The sequence below is a fragment of the Plectropomus leopardus genome, chromosome 20 (genome assembly GCF_026936395.1).
Source record: "Plectropomus leopardus strain MGB_pleo_1.0 chromosome 20, ASM2693639v1, whole genome shotgun sequence".
NCBI lineage: Eukaryota > Metazoa > Chordata > Actinopteri > Perciformes > Serranidae > Plectropomus > Plectropomus leopardus.
In genome coordinates, this window is record NC_142195.1 from 13,604,024 (window position 1) to 13,620,638 (window position 16,615).

Below are 16,615 nucleotides of genomic sequence, written 5' to 3' on the forward strand. Positions count from 1 at the left end.
TGTCAAATTTTGACATTTTTGCCATACTATAGCCTTGCTTCTTTGGTCATTTTTTCGACCTTCTATATTATGATGTTTTTGGGCCGTTTTGCATCGTTTAAATGCTATGGCTTGTTTAAGTATGCTATTTCATTTTGTTTTGAGTTGTTTTCAGCTGTTTTTGGGACATGTCAAATTTTGACATTTTTGCCATACTATAGCCTTGCTTCTTTGGTCATTTGTTCGACAATCTATATTATGGTGTTTTTGGCCATATTTGCACATTTAAATGCTATGGTATGTCTTAGCATGTTATTTTATGCTGTTTTGAGGCATTTTCAGCTGTTTTTGGGACATGTCAAATTTTGACATTTTTGCCATACTATAGCCTTGCTTCTTTGGTCATTTGTTCGACAATCTATATTATGGTGTTTTTGGCCATATTTGCATGTTTAAATGCTATGGCATTTCTTAGTACGTTATTTTATGCTGTTTTAAGGTGTTTTCAACTGTTTTTGGGACATGTCAAATTTTGATATTTTTGCCATACTATAGCCTTGCTTTTTTGGTCATTTTTTTCGACCTTCTATATTATGGTGTTTTGGGCCGTTTTTGCACGTTTAAATGCTATGGCGTGTCCCAGCACGTTATTTTATGCTGTTTGAGGCATTTTAAGCTGTTTTTGGGACATGTCAAATTTTGACATTTTTGCCATACTATAGCCTTGCTTCTTTGGTCATTTTTTCGACCTTCTATATTCTGTTGTTTTTGGCCGTATTTGCACGTTTAAATGCTATGGCGTGTCTAAGCAGCTATTTTATGCTGTTTTGAGGTGTTTTCAGCTGTTTTTGGGACATGTCAAATTTTGACATTTTTGCCATACTATAGCCTTGCTTCTTTGGTCATTTGTTCGACAATCTATATTATGGTGTTTTTGGCCATATTTGCACATTTAAATGCTATGGTATGTCTTAGCATGTTATTTTATGCTGTTTTGAGGCATTTTCAGCTGTTTTTGGGACATGTCAAATTTTGACATTTTTGCCATACTATAGCCTTGCTTTTTTGGTCATTTTTTCGACCTTCTATATTATGATGTTTTGGGCCGTTTTTGCACGTTTAAATGCTATGGCGTGTCTAAGCACGCTATTTCATTTTGTTTTGAGGTGTTTTCAGCTGTTTTTGGGACATGTCAAATTTTGACATTTTTGCCATACTATAGCCTTGCTTCTTTGGTCATTTGTTCGACATTCTATATTATGGTGTTTTGGGCCGTTTTTGCACGTTTAAATGCTATGGCGTGTCTAAGCACGCTATTTCATTTTGTTTTGAGGTGTTTTCAGCTGTTTTTGGGACATGTCAAATTTTGACATTTTTGCCATACTATAGCCTTGCTTCTTTGGTCATTTTTTCGACCTTCTATATTATGGTGTTTTGGGCCGTTTTTTGCACGTTTAAATGCTATAGCGTGTCTAAGCACGCTATTTCATTTTGTTTTGAGGTGTTTTCAGCTGTTTTTGGGACATGTCAAATTTTGACATTTTTGCCATACTATAGCCTTGCTTTTTTGGTAATTTTTTCAACAATCTATTTTTGATGTTTTTGGCCATATTTGCATGTTTAAATGGTATGGCATTTCTTAGTACGTTATTTTATGCTGTTTTAAGGTGTTTTCAGCTGTTTTTGGGACATGTCAAATTTTGATATTTTTGCCATACTATAGCCTTGCTTTTTTGGTCATTTGTTCGACATTCTATATTATGGTGTTTTTGGCCGTTTTTGCACGTTTAAATGCTATGGCGTGTCTAAGCACGCTATTTCATTTTGTTTTGAGGTGTTTTCAGCTGTTTTTGGGACATGTCAAATTTTGACATTTTTGCCATACTATAGCCTTGCTTCTTTGGTCATTTGTTCGACAATCTATATTATGGTGTTTTTGGCCATATTTGCACATTTAAATGCTATGGTATGTCTTAGCATGTTATTTTATGCTGTTTTGAGGCATTTTCAGCTGTTTTTGGGACATGTCAAATTTTGACATTTTTGCCATACTATAGCCTTGCTTCTTTGGTCATTTGTTCGACATTCTATATTATGGTGTTTTGGGCCGTTTTTGCACGTTTAAATGCTATGGCGTGTCTAAGCACGCTATTTCATTTTGTTTTGAGGTGTTTTCAGCTGTTTTTGGGACATGTCAAATTTTGACATTTTTGCCATACTATAGCCTTGCTTCTTTGGTCATTTTTTCGACCTTCTATATTATGGTGTTTTGGGCCGTTTTTTGCACGTTTAAATGCTATAGCGTGTCTAAGCACGCTATTTCATTTTGTTTTGAGGTGTTTTCAGCTGTTTTTGGGACATGTCAAATTTTGACATTTTTGCCATACTATAGCCTTGCTTCTTTGGTCATTTTTTCGACAATCTATATTATGGTGTTTTTGGCCGTTTTTGCACGTTTAAATGCTATGGCGTGTCTAAGCACGCTATTTCATTTTGTTTTGAGGTGTTTTCAGCTGTTTTTGGGACATGTCAAATTTTGACATTTTTGCCATACTATAGCCTTGCTTCTTTGGTCATTTGTTCGACAATCTATATTATGGTGTTTTTGGCCATATTTGCACATTTAAATGCTATGGTATGTCTTAGCATGTTATTTTATGCTGTTTTGAGGCATTTTCAGCTGTTTTTGGGACATGTCAAATTTTGACATTTTTGCCATACTATAGCCTTGCTTCTTTGGTCATTTTTTCGACCTTCTATATTATGGTGTTTTGGGCCGTTTTTGCACGTTTAAATGCTATGGCGTGTCTCAGCACGTTATTTTCATTTTGTTTTGAGGTGTTTTCAGCTGTTTTTGGGACATGTCAAATTTTGACATTTTTGCCATACTATAGCCTTGCTTTTTTGGTCATTTGTTCGACATTCTATATTATGGTGTTTTGGGCCGTTTTTGAGCGTTTAAATGCTATGGCGTGTCCCAGCACGTTATTTTATGCTGTTTGAGGCATTTTCAGCTGTTTTTGGGACATGTCAAATTTTGACATTTTGGCCATACTATAGCCTTGCTTCTTTGGTCATTTTTTCGACCTTCTATATTATGGTGTTTTGGGCCGTTTTTGCACGTTTAAATGCTATAGCGTGTCTAAGCACATTATTTTATGCTGTTTTGAGGTGTTTTCAGCTGTTTTTGGGACATGTCAAATTTTGACATTTTTGCCATACTATAGCCTTGCTTCTTTGGTCATTTTTTCGACCTTCTATATTATGATGTTTTGGGCCGTTTTTGCACGTTTAAATGCTATGGCGTGTCTAAGCACGCTATTTCATTTTGTTTTGAGGTGTTTTCAGCTGTTTTTGGGACATGTCAAATTTTGACATTTTTGCCATACTATAGCCTTGCTTCTTTGGTCATTTTTTCGACCTTCTATATTATGATGTTTTGGGCCGTTTTTGCACGTTTAAATGCTATGGCGTGTCTAATCGCTATTTCATTTTGTTTTGAGGTGTTTTCAGCTGTTTTTGGGACATGTCAAATTTTGACATTTTTGCCATACTATAGCCTTGCTTCTTTGGTCATTTGTTCGACAATCTATATTATGGTGTTTTTGGCCATATTTGCATGTTTAAATGCTATGGCATTTCTTAATACCTTATTTTATGCTGTTTTAAGGTGTTTTCAGCTGTTTTTGGGACATGTCAAATTTTGATATTTTTGCCATACTATAGCCTTGCTTTTTTGGTCATTTGTTCGACCTTCTATGTTATGGTGTTTTGGGCCGTTTTTGAACGTTTAAATGCTATGGCGTGTCCCAGCACGTTATTTTATGCTGTTTTGAGGTGTTTTCAGCTGTTTTTGGGACATGTCAAATTTTGACATTTTTGCCATACTATAGCCTTGCTTCTTTGGTCATTTTTTCGACCTTCTATATTATGGTGTTTTGGTCCGTTTTTTGCACGTTTAAATGCTATAGCGTGTCTAAGCACGCTATTTCATTTTGTTTTGAGGTGTTTTCAGCTGTTTTTGGGACATGTCAAATTTTGACATTTTTGCCATACTATAGCCTTGCTTCTTTGGTCATTTGTTCGACAATCTATATTATGGTGTTTTTGGCCATATTTGCACATTTAAATGCTATGGTATGTCTTAGCATGTTATTTTATGCTGTTTTGAGGCATTTTCAGCTGTTTTTGGGACATGTCAAATTTTGACATTTTTGCCATACTATAGCCTTGCTTTTTTGGTCATTTGTTCGACAATCTATATTATGGTGTTTTGGGCCGTTTTTGCACGTTTAAATGCTATGGCGTGTCTAAGCACGCTATTTCATTTTGTTTTGAGGTGTTTTCAGCTGTTTTTGGGACATGTCAAATTTTGACATTTTTGCCATACTATAGCCTTGCTTCTTTGGTCATTTTTTCGACCTTCTATATTATGGTGTTTTGGGCCGTTTTTGCACGTTTAAATGCTATGGCGTGTCTAAGCACGCTATTTCATTTTGTTTTGAGGTGTTTTCAGCTGTTTTTGGGACATGTCAAATTTTGACATTTTTGCCATACTATAGCCTTGCTTCTTTGGTCATTTTTTCGACCTTCTATATTATGGTGTTTTGGGCCGTTTTTTGCACGTTTAAATGCTATAGCGTGTCTAAGCACGCTATTTCATTTTGTTTTGAGGTGTTTTCAGCTGTTTTTGGGACATGTCAAATTTTGACATTTTTGCCATACTATAGCCTTGCTTCTTTGGTCATTTTTTCGACCTTCTATATTATGATGTTTTGGGCCGTTTTTGCACGTTTAAATGCTATGGCGTGTCTAAGCACGCTATTTCATTTTGTTTTGAGGTGTTTTCAGCTGTTTTTGGGACATGTCAAATTTTGACATTTTTGCCATACTATAGCCTTGCTTTTTTGGTAATTTTTTCAACAATCTATTTTTGATGTTTTTGGCCATATTTGCATGTTTAAATGGTATGGCATTTCTTAGTACGTTATTTTATGCTGTTTTAAGGTGTTTTCAGCTGTTTTTGGGACATGTCAAATTTTGATATTTTTGCCATACTATAGCCTTGCTTTTTTGGTCATTTGTTCGACATTCTATATTATGGTGTTTTGGGCCGTTTTTGCACGTTTAAATGCTATGGCGTGTCTAAGCACGCTATTTCATTTTGTTTTGAGGTGTTTTCAGCTGTTTTTGGGACATGTCAAATTTTGACATTTTTGCCATACTATAGCCTTGCTTTTTTGGTCATTTGTTCGACATTCTATATTATGATGTTTTTGGCCATATTTGCACATTTAAATGCTATGGTATGTCTTAGCACGTTATTTTATGCTGTTTTGAGGCATTTTCAGTTGTTTTTGGGACATGTCAAATTTTGACATTTTTGCCATACTATAGCCTTGCTTCTTTGGTCATTTTTTCGACCTTCTATATTATGGTGTTTTGGGCCGTTTTTGAACGTTTAAATGCTATGGCGTGTCCCAGCACGTTATTTTATGCTGTTTTGAGGTGTTTTCAGCTGTTTTTGGGACATGTCCAATCTTGACATTTTTGCCATACTATAGCCTTGCTTCTTTGGTCATTTTTTCGACCTTCTATATTATGATGTTTTGGGCCGTTTTTGCACATTTAAATGCTATGGCGTGTCTAAGCACGCTATTTCATTTTGTTTTGAGGTGTTTTCAGCTGTTTTTGGGACATGTCAAATTTTGATATTTTTGCCATACTATAGCCTTGCTTTTTTGGTCATTTTTTTCGACAATCTATATTATGGTGTTTTTGGCCATATTTGCATGTTTAAATGCTATGGCATTTCTTAATACGTTATTTTCTGCTGTTTTAAGGTGTTTTCAGCTGTTTTTGGGACATGTCAAATTTTGATATTTTTGCCATACTATAGCCTTGCTTTTTTGGTCATTTGTTCGACATTCTATATTATGGTGTTTTTGGCCGTTTTTGCACGTTTAAATGCTATGGCGTGTCTAAGCACGCTATTTCATTTTGTTTTGAGGTGTTTTCAGCTGTTTTTGGGACATGTCAAATTTTGACATTTTTGCCATACTATAGCCTTGCTTCTTTGGTCATTTTTTCGACCTTCTATATTATGGTGTTTTGGGCCGTTTTTGAACGTTTAAATGCTATGGCGTGTCCCAGCACGTTATTTTATGCTGTTTTGAGGTGTTTTCAGCTGTTTTTGGGACATGTCAAATTTTGATATTTTTGCCATACTATAGCCTTGCTTTGTTGGTCATTTTTCGACCTTCTATATTATGGTGTTTTGGGCGTTTTTGCGTTTAAATGCTATAGCGTGTCTAAGTACGCTATTTTATTTTGTTTTGAGGTGTTTTCAGCTGTTTTTGGGACATGTCAAATTTTGACATTTTTGCCATACTATAGCCTTGCTTCTTTGGTCATTTTTTCGACCTTCTATATTATGATGTTTTTGGCCATATTTGCGTTTAAATGCTATGGCGTGTCTTAACACGTTATTTTTTGTTTTGAGGTGTTTTCAGCTGTTTTTTGGGACATATCAAATTTTGACATTTTGCCATACTATAGCCTTGCTTCTTTGGTCATTTGTTTGACAATCTATATTATGGTGTTTTTGCATTTTTGTATAGCAGTTTTGATGTTTTCAGCTGTTTTGGGACATGTCAAATTTTGACATTTTGCCATACTATAGCTTTTTGGTCATTTTTGACTATTATGGTGTTTTGGCGTTTTAGCATACTAGCATGTCCATTCAGCTGTTTTTGGGACATGTCAATTTGACATTTTGCCATACTATAGCCTTGCTTCTTTGGTCATTTTTTCGACTTCTATATTATGGTGTTTTGGGCCATATTTGCACGTTTTAATAGTTATGGCGTGTGTCAGCACATTATTTTATGTTTGTGTGATGTGTTTTCAGCTGTTTTTGGGACATGTCAAATTTTGACATTTTTGCCATACTATAGCCTTGCTTTTATGTTCATTTTTTCGACAATCTATATTATGATGTTTTTGGCCATATTTGTACATTTAAATGCTATGGCATTTCTTAGTATGTTATTTTATGCTGTGTTAAGGTATTTTCAGCTGTTTTTGGGACATATCCAATTTTGACATTTTTGCCATACTATAGCCTTGCTTTTTTGGTCATTTTTTCGACGTTCTATATTATGATGTTTTTGGCAGAATTTCTATGTTTTAATGCTATGACATTTCTTAATACAGCATTTTATTCTGTTTTAATATGTTTTCAGCTGTTTTTGGGACATGTCAAATTTTGCCATTTTTGCCATACTATAGCCTTGCTTTTTTGGTAATTTTTTCGACCTTCTATATTATGATGTTTTTGGCCATATTTGTACATTGAAATGCTATGGCATTTCTTAGCATGCTATTTTCTGCTGTTTTGAGGTGTTTTCAGCTGTTTTTGGGACATGTCAAATTTTGACATTTTTGCCATACTATAGCCTTGCTTCTTTGGTCATTTTATCGACAATCTATATTATGATGTTTTGGGCCATATTTGCATGTTTAAATGCTATGGCGTGTCTCAGCACGTTATTTTATGTTGTTTTAAGGTGTTTTCAGCTATTTTTGGGACATGTCAAATTTTGACATTTTTGCCATACTATAGCCTTGCTTCTTTGGTCAATTTTTTCGACAATTTATTTTATGATGTTTTTGGCCATATTTCCATGTTTAAATGCTATGGCGTGTCTCAGCACGTTATTTTATGCTGTTTTGAGGTGTTTTTAGCTTTTTTTGGGACATGTCCAATCTTGACATTTTTGCCATACTATAGCCTTGCTTTTATGTTCATTTTTTCGACAATCTATATTATGATGTTTTTGGCAGAATTTGCATGTTTAAATGCTATGGCGTGTTTCAGCACGTTATTTTATGTTGTTTTGAGGTGTTTTCAGCTGTTTTTGGAACATGTCAAATTTTGACATTTTTGCCATACTATAGCCTTGCTTTTTTGGTAATTTTTTCGACCTTCTATATTATGGTGTTTTTGGCCATATTTGTACATTTAAATGCTATGGTATTTCTTAGCACGTTATTTTATGTTGTTTTAAGGTGTTTTCAGCTATTTTTGGGACATGTCAAATTTTGACATTTTTGCCATACTATAGCCTTGCTTCTTTGGTCATTTTATGTCAATCTATATTATGATGTTTTTGGGCCATATTTGCATGTTTAAATGCTATGGCGTGTCTAAGTACGCTATTTTATGCTGTTTTGCGGTGTTTTCAGCTGTTTTTGGGACATGTCAAATTTTGACATTTTTGCCATACTATAGCCTTGCTTTTTTGGTCATTTGTTCGACATTCTATATTATGATGTTTTTGGCCATATTTGCACATTTAAATGCTATGGTATGTCTTAGCACGTTATTTTATGCTGTTTTGAGGCATTTTCAGTTGTTTTTGGGACATGTCAAATTTTGACATTTTTGCCATACTATAGCCTTGCTTTTTTGGTCATTTTTTGGACATTCTATATAATGGTGATTTTGGCATTATTTCTATGTTTTAATGCTATGGTATTTCTTAATATGGCATTTTATTCTGTTTTAAGGTGTTTTCAGCTGTTTTTGGGACATGTCAAATTTTGACATTTTTGCCATACTATAGCCTTGCTTTTTTGGTCGTTTTTTCGACAATCTATATTATAATGTTTTGGGCCATATTTGCATGTTTAAATGCTATGCCATGTCTCAGCACGTTGTTTCATGCTGTTTTGAGGTGTTTTTTGCTGTTTTGGGGACATGTCAAATTGCTTTTTTGGTCATTTTTTCGACAATCTATATTATGATGTTTTTGGCCATATTTCCATGTTTAAATGCTATGGCGTGTTTCAGCACGTTATTTTATGCTGTTTTGAGGTGTTTTCAGCTGTTTTGGGGACATGTCAAATTTTGATATTTTTGCCATACTATAGCCTTGCTTTTCTGGTCATTTTTTCGACAATCTATATTATGATGTTTTTTGGCCATATTTGCATGTTTAAATGCTATGGCGTGTCTCAGCACATTATTTTATGCTGTTTTGAGGTGTTTTTAGCTGTTTTTGGAACATGTCAAATTTTGACATTTTTGCCATACTATAGCCTTGCTTTTTTGGTAATTTTTTCGACCTTCTATATTATGATGTTTTTGGCCATATTTGTACATTTAAATGCTATGGAATTTCTTAGTATGTTATTTTATGCTGTTTTAATGTGTTTTCAGCTGTTTTGGGGACATGTCAAATTTTGACATTTTTGCCATACTATAGCCTTGCCTTTTGGACATTTTTTCGACATTCTATATTATGGTGTTTTGGGCCATATTTGTACATTTAAATGCTATGGAATTTCTTAGTATGTTATTTTATGCTGTTTTAAGATGTTTTCAGCTGTTTTGGGGACATGTCAAATTTTGACATTTTTGCCATACTATAGCCTTGCTTTTTTGGTCGTTTTTTCGCCAATCTATATTATGATGTTTCTGGCCAAATTTGCATATTTAAATGCTATGCTGTGTCTCAGCACGTTATTTTATGTTGTTTTGAGGTTTTTTCAGCTGTTTTGGGGACATGTCAAATTTTGACATTTTTGCCATACTATAGCCTTGCTTTTTTGGTCGTTTTTTCGCCAATCTATATTATGATGTTTCTGGCCAAATTTCTATGTTTTAATGCTATGACATTTCTTAATATGGCATTTTATTCTGTTTTGAGGTGTTTTCAGCTGTTTTTGGGACATGTCAAATTTTGACATTTTTGCCATACTATAGCCTTGCTTTTTTGGTCGTTTTTTCGACAATCTATTTTGTGATGTTTTGGGCCATATTTGCATGTTTAAATGCTATGCCATGTCTCAGCACGTTGTTTCATGCTGTTTTGAGGTGTTTTCAGCTGTTTTGGGACATGTCAAATTTTGACATTTTCGCCATACTATAGCCTTGCTTTTTTGGTCATTTTTTCGACATTCTATATTATGATGTTTTTGGCCATATTTGCATGTTTAAATGCTATGGCATTTCTTAGTACGTTATTTTATGCTGTTTTAAGGTGTTTTCAGCTGTTTTTGGGACATGTCAAATTTTGACATTTTTGCCATACTATAGCCTTGCTTTTTTGGTCATTTTTTCGACATTCTATATTATGATGTTTTTGGCCATATTTGCATGTTTAAATGCTATGCCGTGTCTCAGGACGTTATTTTATGCTGTCTTGAGGTGTTTTCAGCTGTTTTTGGGACATGTCAAATTTTGATATTTTTGCCATACTATAGCCTTGCTTTTCTGGTCATTTTTTCGACAATCTATATTATGATGTTTTTGGCAGAATTTGCATGTTTAAATGCTATGGCGTGGCTCAGCACGTTATTTTATGCTGTTTTGAGGTGTTTTCAGCTGTTTTGGGGACATGTCAAATTTTGACATTTTTGCCATACTATAGCCTTGCTTCTTTGGTCATTTTTTCGACAATCTATATTATGGTGTTTTTGGCCATATTTGCATGTTTAAATGCTATGGCATTTCTTAATACGTTATTTTCTGCTGTTTTAAGGTGTTTTCAGCTGTTTTTGGGACATGTCAAATTTTGACATTTTTGCCATACTATAGCCTTGCTTTTCTGGTCATTTTTCGACAATCTATATTATGATGTTTTTGGCCATATTTCCATGTTTAAATGCTATGCCGTGTCTCAGCACGTCATTTTATGTTGTTTTGAGGTGTTTTCAGCCGTTTTTGGGACATGTCAAATTTTGATATTTTTGCCATACTATAGCCTTGCTTTTTTGGTCATTTTTTTCGACATTCTATATTATGGTGTTTTTGGCCATATTTGCATGTTTAAATGCTATGCCGTGTCTCAGGACGTTATTTTATGCTGTCTTGAGGTGTTTTCAGCTGTTTTTGGGACATGTCAAATTTTGACATTTTTGCCATACTATAGCCTTGCTTTTTTGGTCATTTTTCCGACAATCTATATTATGATGTTTTTGGCCATATTTGCATGTTTAAATGCTATGGCGTGTCCCAGCACGTTATTTTATGCTGTTTTGAGGTGTTTTCAGCTGTTTTTGGGACATGTCAAATTTTGACATTTTTGCCATACTATAGCCTTGCTTTTTTGGTCATTTTTTCGACAATCTATATTATGGTGTTTGGCCATATTTCCATATTTAAATGCTATGCTGTGTCTCAGCACATTATTTTATGCTGTTTTGAGGTGTTTTTAGCTTTTTTTGGGACATGTCCAAATTTTGACATTTTTGCCATACTATAGCCTTGCTTTTTTGGTCGTTTTTTCGCCAATCTATATTATGATGTTTCTGGCCAAATTTCTATGTTTTAATGCTATGGCGTGTCTTAATATGGCATTTTATTTTGTTTTGAGGTGTTTTCAGCTGTTTTTGGGACATGTCAAATTTTGACATTTTTGCCATACTATAGCCTTGCTTCTTTGGTCATTTTTTCGACCTTCTATATTATGGTGTTTTGGGCCGTTTTTTGCACGTTTAAATGCTATAGCGTGTCTAAGCACGCTATTTCATTTTGTTTTGAGGTGTTTTCAGCTGTTTTTGGGACATGTCAAATTTTGACATTTTTGCCATACTATAGCCTTGCTTTTTTGGTCATTTTTTCAACAATCTATATTTTGATTTTTTGGCCATATTTGCATGTTTAAATGCTATGGCGTGTCTCAGCACGTTATTTTATGCTGTTTTAAGGTGTTTTCAGCTGTTTTGGGACATGTCAAATTTTGACATTTTGCCATACTATAGCCTTGCTTTTTGTCATTTTTATGACAATCTATATTATGATGTTTTGGGCCATATTTGCATGTTTAAATGCTATGGCATGTCTCAGCATGTTATTTTATGTTGTTTTGAGGTGTTTTCAGCTGTTTTTGGAACATGTCAAATTTTGACATTTTTGCCATACTATAGCCTTGCTTTTTTGGTCGTTTTTTTCGACAATCTATTTTATGATGTTTTTGGCCATATTTCCATATTTAAATGCTATGCTGTGTCTCAGCACGGTATTTTATGCTGTTTTGAGGTGTTTTTAGCTGTTTTTGGGACATGTCAAATTTTGACATTTTTGCCATACTATAGCCTTGCTTTTTTGGTCATTTTTTCAACAATCTATTTTTGATTTTTTTGGCCATATTTGCATGTTTAAATGCTATGGCGTGTCTCAGCACGTTATTTTATGCTGTTTTAAGGTGTTTTCAGCTGTTTTGGGGACATGTCAAATTTTGACATTTTTGCCATACTATAGCCTTGCTTTTTTGTCATTTTATGACAATCTATATTATGATGTTTTGGGCCATATTTGCATGTTTAAATACTATGGCATGTCTCAGCATGTTATTTTATGTTGTTTTGAGGTGTTTTCAGCTGTTTTTGGAACATGTCAAATTTTGACATTTTTGCCATACTATAGCCTTGCTTTTTTGGTCGTTTTTTTCGACAATCTATTTTATGATGTTTTTGGCCATATTTCCATATTTAAATGCTATGCTGTGTCTCAGCACGTTATTTTATGCTGTTTTGAGGTGTTTTCAGCTGTTTTTGGGACATGTCAAATTTTGACATTTTTGCCATACTATAGCCTTGCTTCTTTGGTCATTTTTTCGACCTTCTATATTATGGTGTTTTTGGGCCAAATTTTTTGCACGTTTAAATGCTATAGCGTGTCTAAGCACGCTATTTCATTTTGTTTTGAGGTGTTTTCAGCTGTTTTTGGGACATGTCAAATTTTGACATTTTTGCCATACTATAGCCTTGCTTCTTTGGTCATTTTTTCGACCTTCTATATTATGGTGTTTTGGGCCGTTTTTGAACGTTTAAATGCTATGGCGTGTCCCAGCACGTTATTTTATGCTGTTTTGAAGTGTTTTCAGCTGTTTTTGGGACATGTCAAATTTTGATATTTTTGCCATACTATAGCCTTGCTTTTTTGGTCATTTGTTCGACAATCTATATTATGGTGTTTTGGGCCGTTTTTGAGCGTTTAAATGCTATGGCGTGTCCCAGCACGTTATTTTATGCTGTTTTGAGGCATTTTCAGCTGTTTTTGGGACATGTCAAATTTTGACATTTTTGCCATACTATAGCCTTGCTTCTTTGGTCATTTTTTCGACCTTCTATATTATGGTGTTTTAAATGCTTTTTGCACGCTTAAATGCTATGGTGTGTCTACACGCTATTTCATTTTGTTTTGAGGTGTTTTCAGCTGTTTTTGGGACATGTCAAATTTTGACATTTTTGCCATACTATAGCCTTGCTTCTTTGGTCATTTTTTCGACCTTCTATATTATGGTGTTTTGGGCCGTTTTTTGCACGTTTAAATGCTATAGCGTGTCTAAGCACGCTATTTCATTTTGTTTTGAGGTGTTTTTAGCTTTTTTTGGGACATGTCATATTTTGAAATTTTTGCCATACTATAGCCTTGCTTTTTTGGTCATTTTTTCAACAATCTATTTTTGATTTTTTTGGCCATATTTGCATGTTTAAATGCTATGGCGTGTCTCAGCACGTTATTTTATGCTGTTTTAAGGTGTTTTCAGCTGTTTTGGGGACATGTCAAATTTTGACATTTTTGCCATACTATAGCCTTGCTTTTTTGTCATTTTTATGACAATCTATATTATGATGTTTTGGGCCATATTTGCATGTTTAAATGCTATGGCATGTCTCAGCATGTTATTTTATGTTGTTTTGAGGTGTTTTCAGCTGTTTTTGGAACATGTCAAATTTTGACATTTTTGCCATACTATAGCCTTGCTTTTTTGGTCGTTTTTTTCGACAATCTATTTTATGATGTTTTTGGCCATATTTCCATATTTAAATGCTATGCTGTGTCTCAGCACGTTATTTTATGCTGTTTTGAGGTGTTTTTAGCTGTTTTTGGGACATGTCAAATTTTGACATTTTTGCCATACTATAGCCTTGCTTTTTTGGTCATTTTTTCAACAATCTATTTTTGATTTTTTTGGCCATATTTGCATGTTTAAATGCTATGGCGTGTCTCAGCACGTTATTTTATGCTGTTTTAAGGTGTTTTCAGCTGTTTTGGGGACATGTCAAATTTTGACATTTTTGCCATACTATAGCCTTGCTTTTTTGTCATTTTTATGACAATCTATATTATGATGTTTTGGGCCATATTTGCATGTTTAAATGCTATGGCATGTCTCAGCATGTTATTTTATGTTGTTTTGAGGTGTTTTCAGCTGTTTTTGGAACATGTCAAATTTTGACATTTTTGCCATACTATAGCCTTGCTTTTTTGGTCGTTTTTTTCGACAATCTATTTTATGATGTTTTTGGCCATATTTCCATATTTAAATGCTATGCTGTGTCTCAGCACGTTATTTTATGCTGTTTTGAGGTGTTTTTAGCTGTTTTTGGGACATGTCAAATTTTGACATTTTTGCCATACTATAGCCTTGCTTCTTTGGTCATTTTTTCGACCTTCTATATTATGGTGTTTTGGGCCGTTTTTTGCACGTTTAAATGCTATAGCGTGTCTAAGCACGCTATTTCATTTTGTTTTGAGGTGTTTTCAGCTGTTTTTGGGACATGTCAAATTTTGACATTTTTGCCATACTATAGCCTTGCTTCTTTGGTCATTTTTTCGACCTTCTATATTATGGTGTTTTGGGCCGTTTTTGAACGTTTAAATGCTATGGCGTGTCCCAGCACGTTATTTTATGCTGTTTTGAGGTGTTTTCAGCTGTTTTTGGGACATGTCAAATTTTGATATTTTTGCCATACTATAGCCTTGCTTTTTTGGTCATTTGTTCGACAATCTATATTATGGTGTTTTGGGCCGTTTTTGAGCGTTTAAATGCTATGGCGTGTCCCAGCACGTTATTTTATGCTGTTTGAGGCATTTTCAGCTGTTTTTGGGACATGTCAAATTTTGACATTTTTGCCATACTATAGCCTTGCTTCTTTGGTCATTTTTTCGACCTTCTATATTATGATGTTTTAATGCTTTTGCACGTTTAAATGCTATGGTGTGTCTAAGCACGCTATTTCATTTTGTTTTGAGGTGTTTTCAGCTGTTTTTGGGACATGTCAAATTTTGACATTTTTGCCATACTATAGCCTTGCTTCTTTGGTCATTTTTTCGACCTTCTATATTATGGTGTTTTTGGGCCATATTTTTGCATCGTTTAAATGCTATAGCGTGTCTAAGCACGCTATTTCATTTTGTTTTGAGGTGTTTTTAGCTTTTTTTGGGACATGTCAAATTTTGAAATTTTTGCCATACTATAGCCTTGCTTTTTTGGTCATTTTTTCAACAATCTATTTTTGATTTTTTTGGCCATATTTGCATGTTTAAATGCTATGGCGTGTCTCAGCACGTTATTTTATGCTGTTTTAATGTGTTTTCAGCTGTTTTGGGGACATGTCAAATTTTGACATTTTTGCCATACTATAGCCTTGCTTTTTTGTCATTTTTATGACAATCTATATTATGATGTTTTGGGCCATATTTGCATGTTTAAATGCTATGGCGTGTTTCAGCACGTTATTTTATGTTGTTTTGAGATGTTTTCAGCTGTTTTTGGAACATGTCAAATTTTGACATTTTTGCCATACTATAGCCTTGCTTTTTTGGTCGTTTTTTTCGACAATCTATTTTATGATATTTTTGGCCATATTTCCATATTTAAATGCTGTGCTGTGTCTCAGCACGTTATTTTATGCTGTTTTGAGGTGTTTTTAGCTTTTTTTGGGACATGTCAAATTTTGAAATTTTTGCCATACTATAGCCTTGCTTTTATGTTCATTTTTTCGACAATCTATATTATGATGTTTTTGGCCAAATTTCTATGTTTTAATGCTATGGTATTTCTTAATATGGCATTTTATTCTGTTTTAAGGTGTTTTCAGCTGTTTTTGGGACATGTCAAATTTTGACATTTTTGCCATACTATAGCCTTGCTTTTTTGTCATTTTTATGACAATCTATTTTATGATGTTTTTGGCCATATTTGCATGTTTAAATGCTATGCCGTGTCTCAGCACGTCATTTTATGTTGTTTTGAGGTGTTTTCAGCCGTTTTTGGAACATGTCAAATTTTGACATTTTTGCCATACTATAGCCTTGCTTTTTTGGTCGTTTTTTTCGACAATCTATTTTATGATGTTTTTGGCCATATTTCCATATTTAAATGCTATGCTGCGCCTCAGCACGTTATTTTATGCTGTTTTGAGGTGTTTTTAGCTTTTTTTGGGACATGTCAAATTTTGACATTTTTGCCATACTATAGCCTTGCTTTTTTGATCGTTTTTTCGACAATCTATTTTATGATGTTTTTGGCCATATTTCCATGTTTAAATGCGATGCCGTGTCTCAGCACGTTATTTTATGTTGTTTTGAGGTGTTTTCAGCCGTTTTTGGAACATGTCAAATTTTGACATTTTTGCCATACTATAGCCTTGCTTTTTTGGTCGTTTTTTTCGACAATCTATTTTATGATGTTTTTGGCCATATTTCCATATTTAAATGCTATGCTGTGTCTCAGCACATTATTTTATGCTGTTTTGAGGTGTTTTTAGCTTTTTTTGGGACATGTCCAAATTTTGAAATTTTTGCCATACTATAGCCTTGCTTTTGTGTTCATTTTTT

At 34.0% G+C, this 16,615-nt stretch overlaps 1 long non-coding RNA gene across 1 annotated transcript; it reads left to right on the forward strand.

The window, feature by feature from the left end:
• The first annotated feature begins 7,156 nt into the window (after positions 1-7,156).
• On the forward strand, positions 7,157-9,223 carry LOC148186190 (uncharacterized). The gene is made up of 2 exons (XR_015775226.1): positions 7,157-7,715; positions 8,551-9,223. It is a non-coding gene; the product is annotated as an uncharacterized LOC148186190 (long non-coding RNA).
• Positions 9,224-16,615: the final 7,392 nt, after the last annotated feature.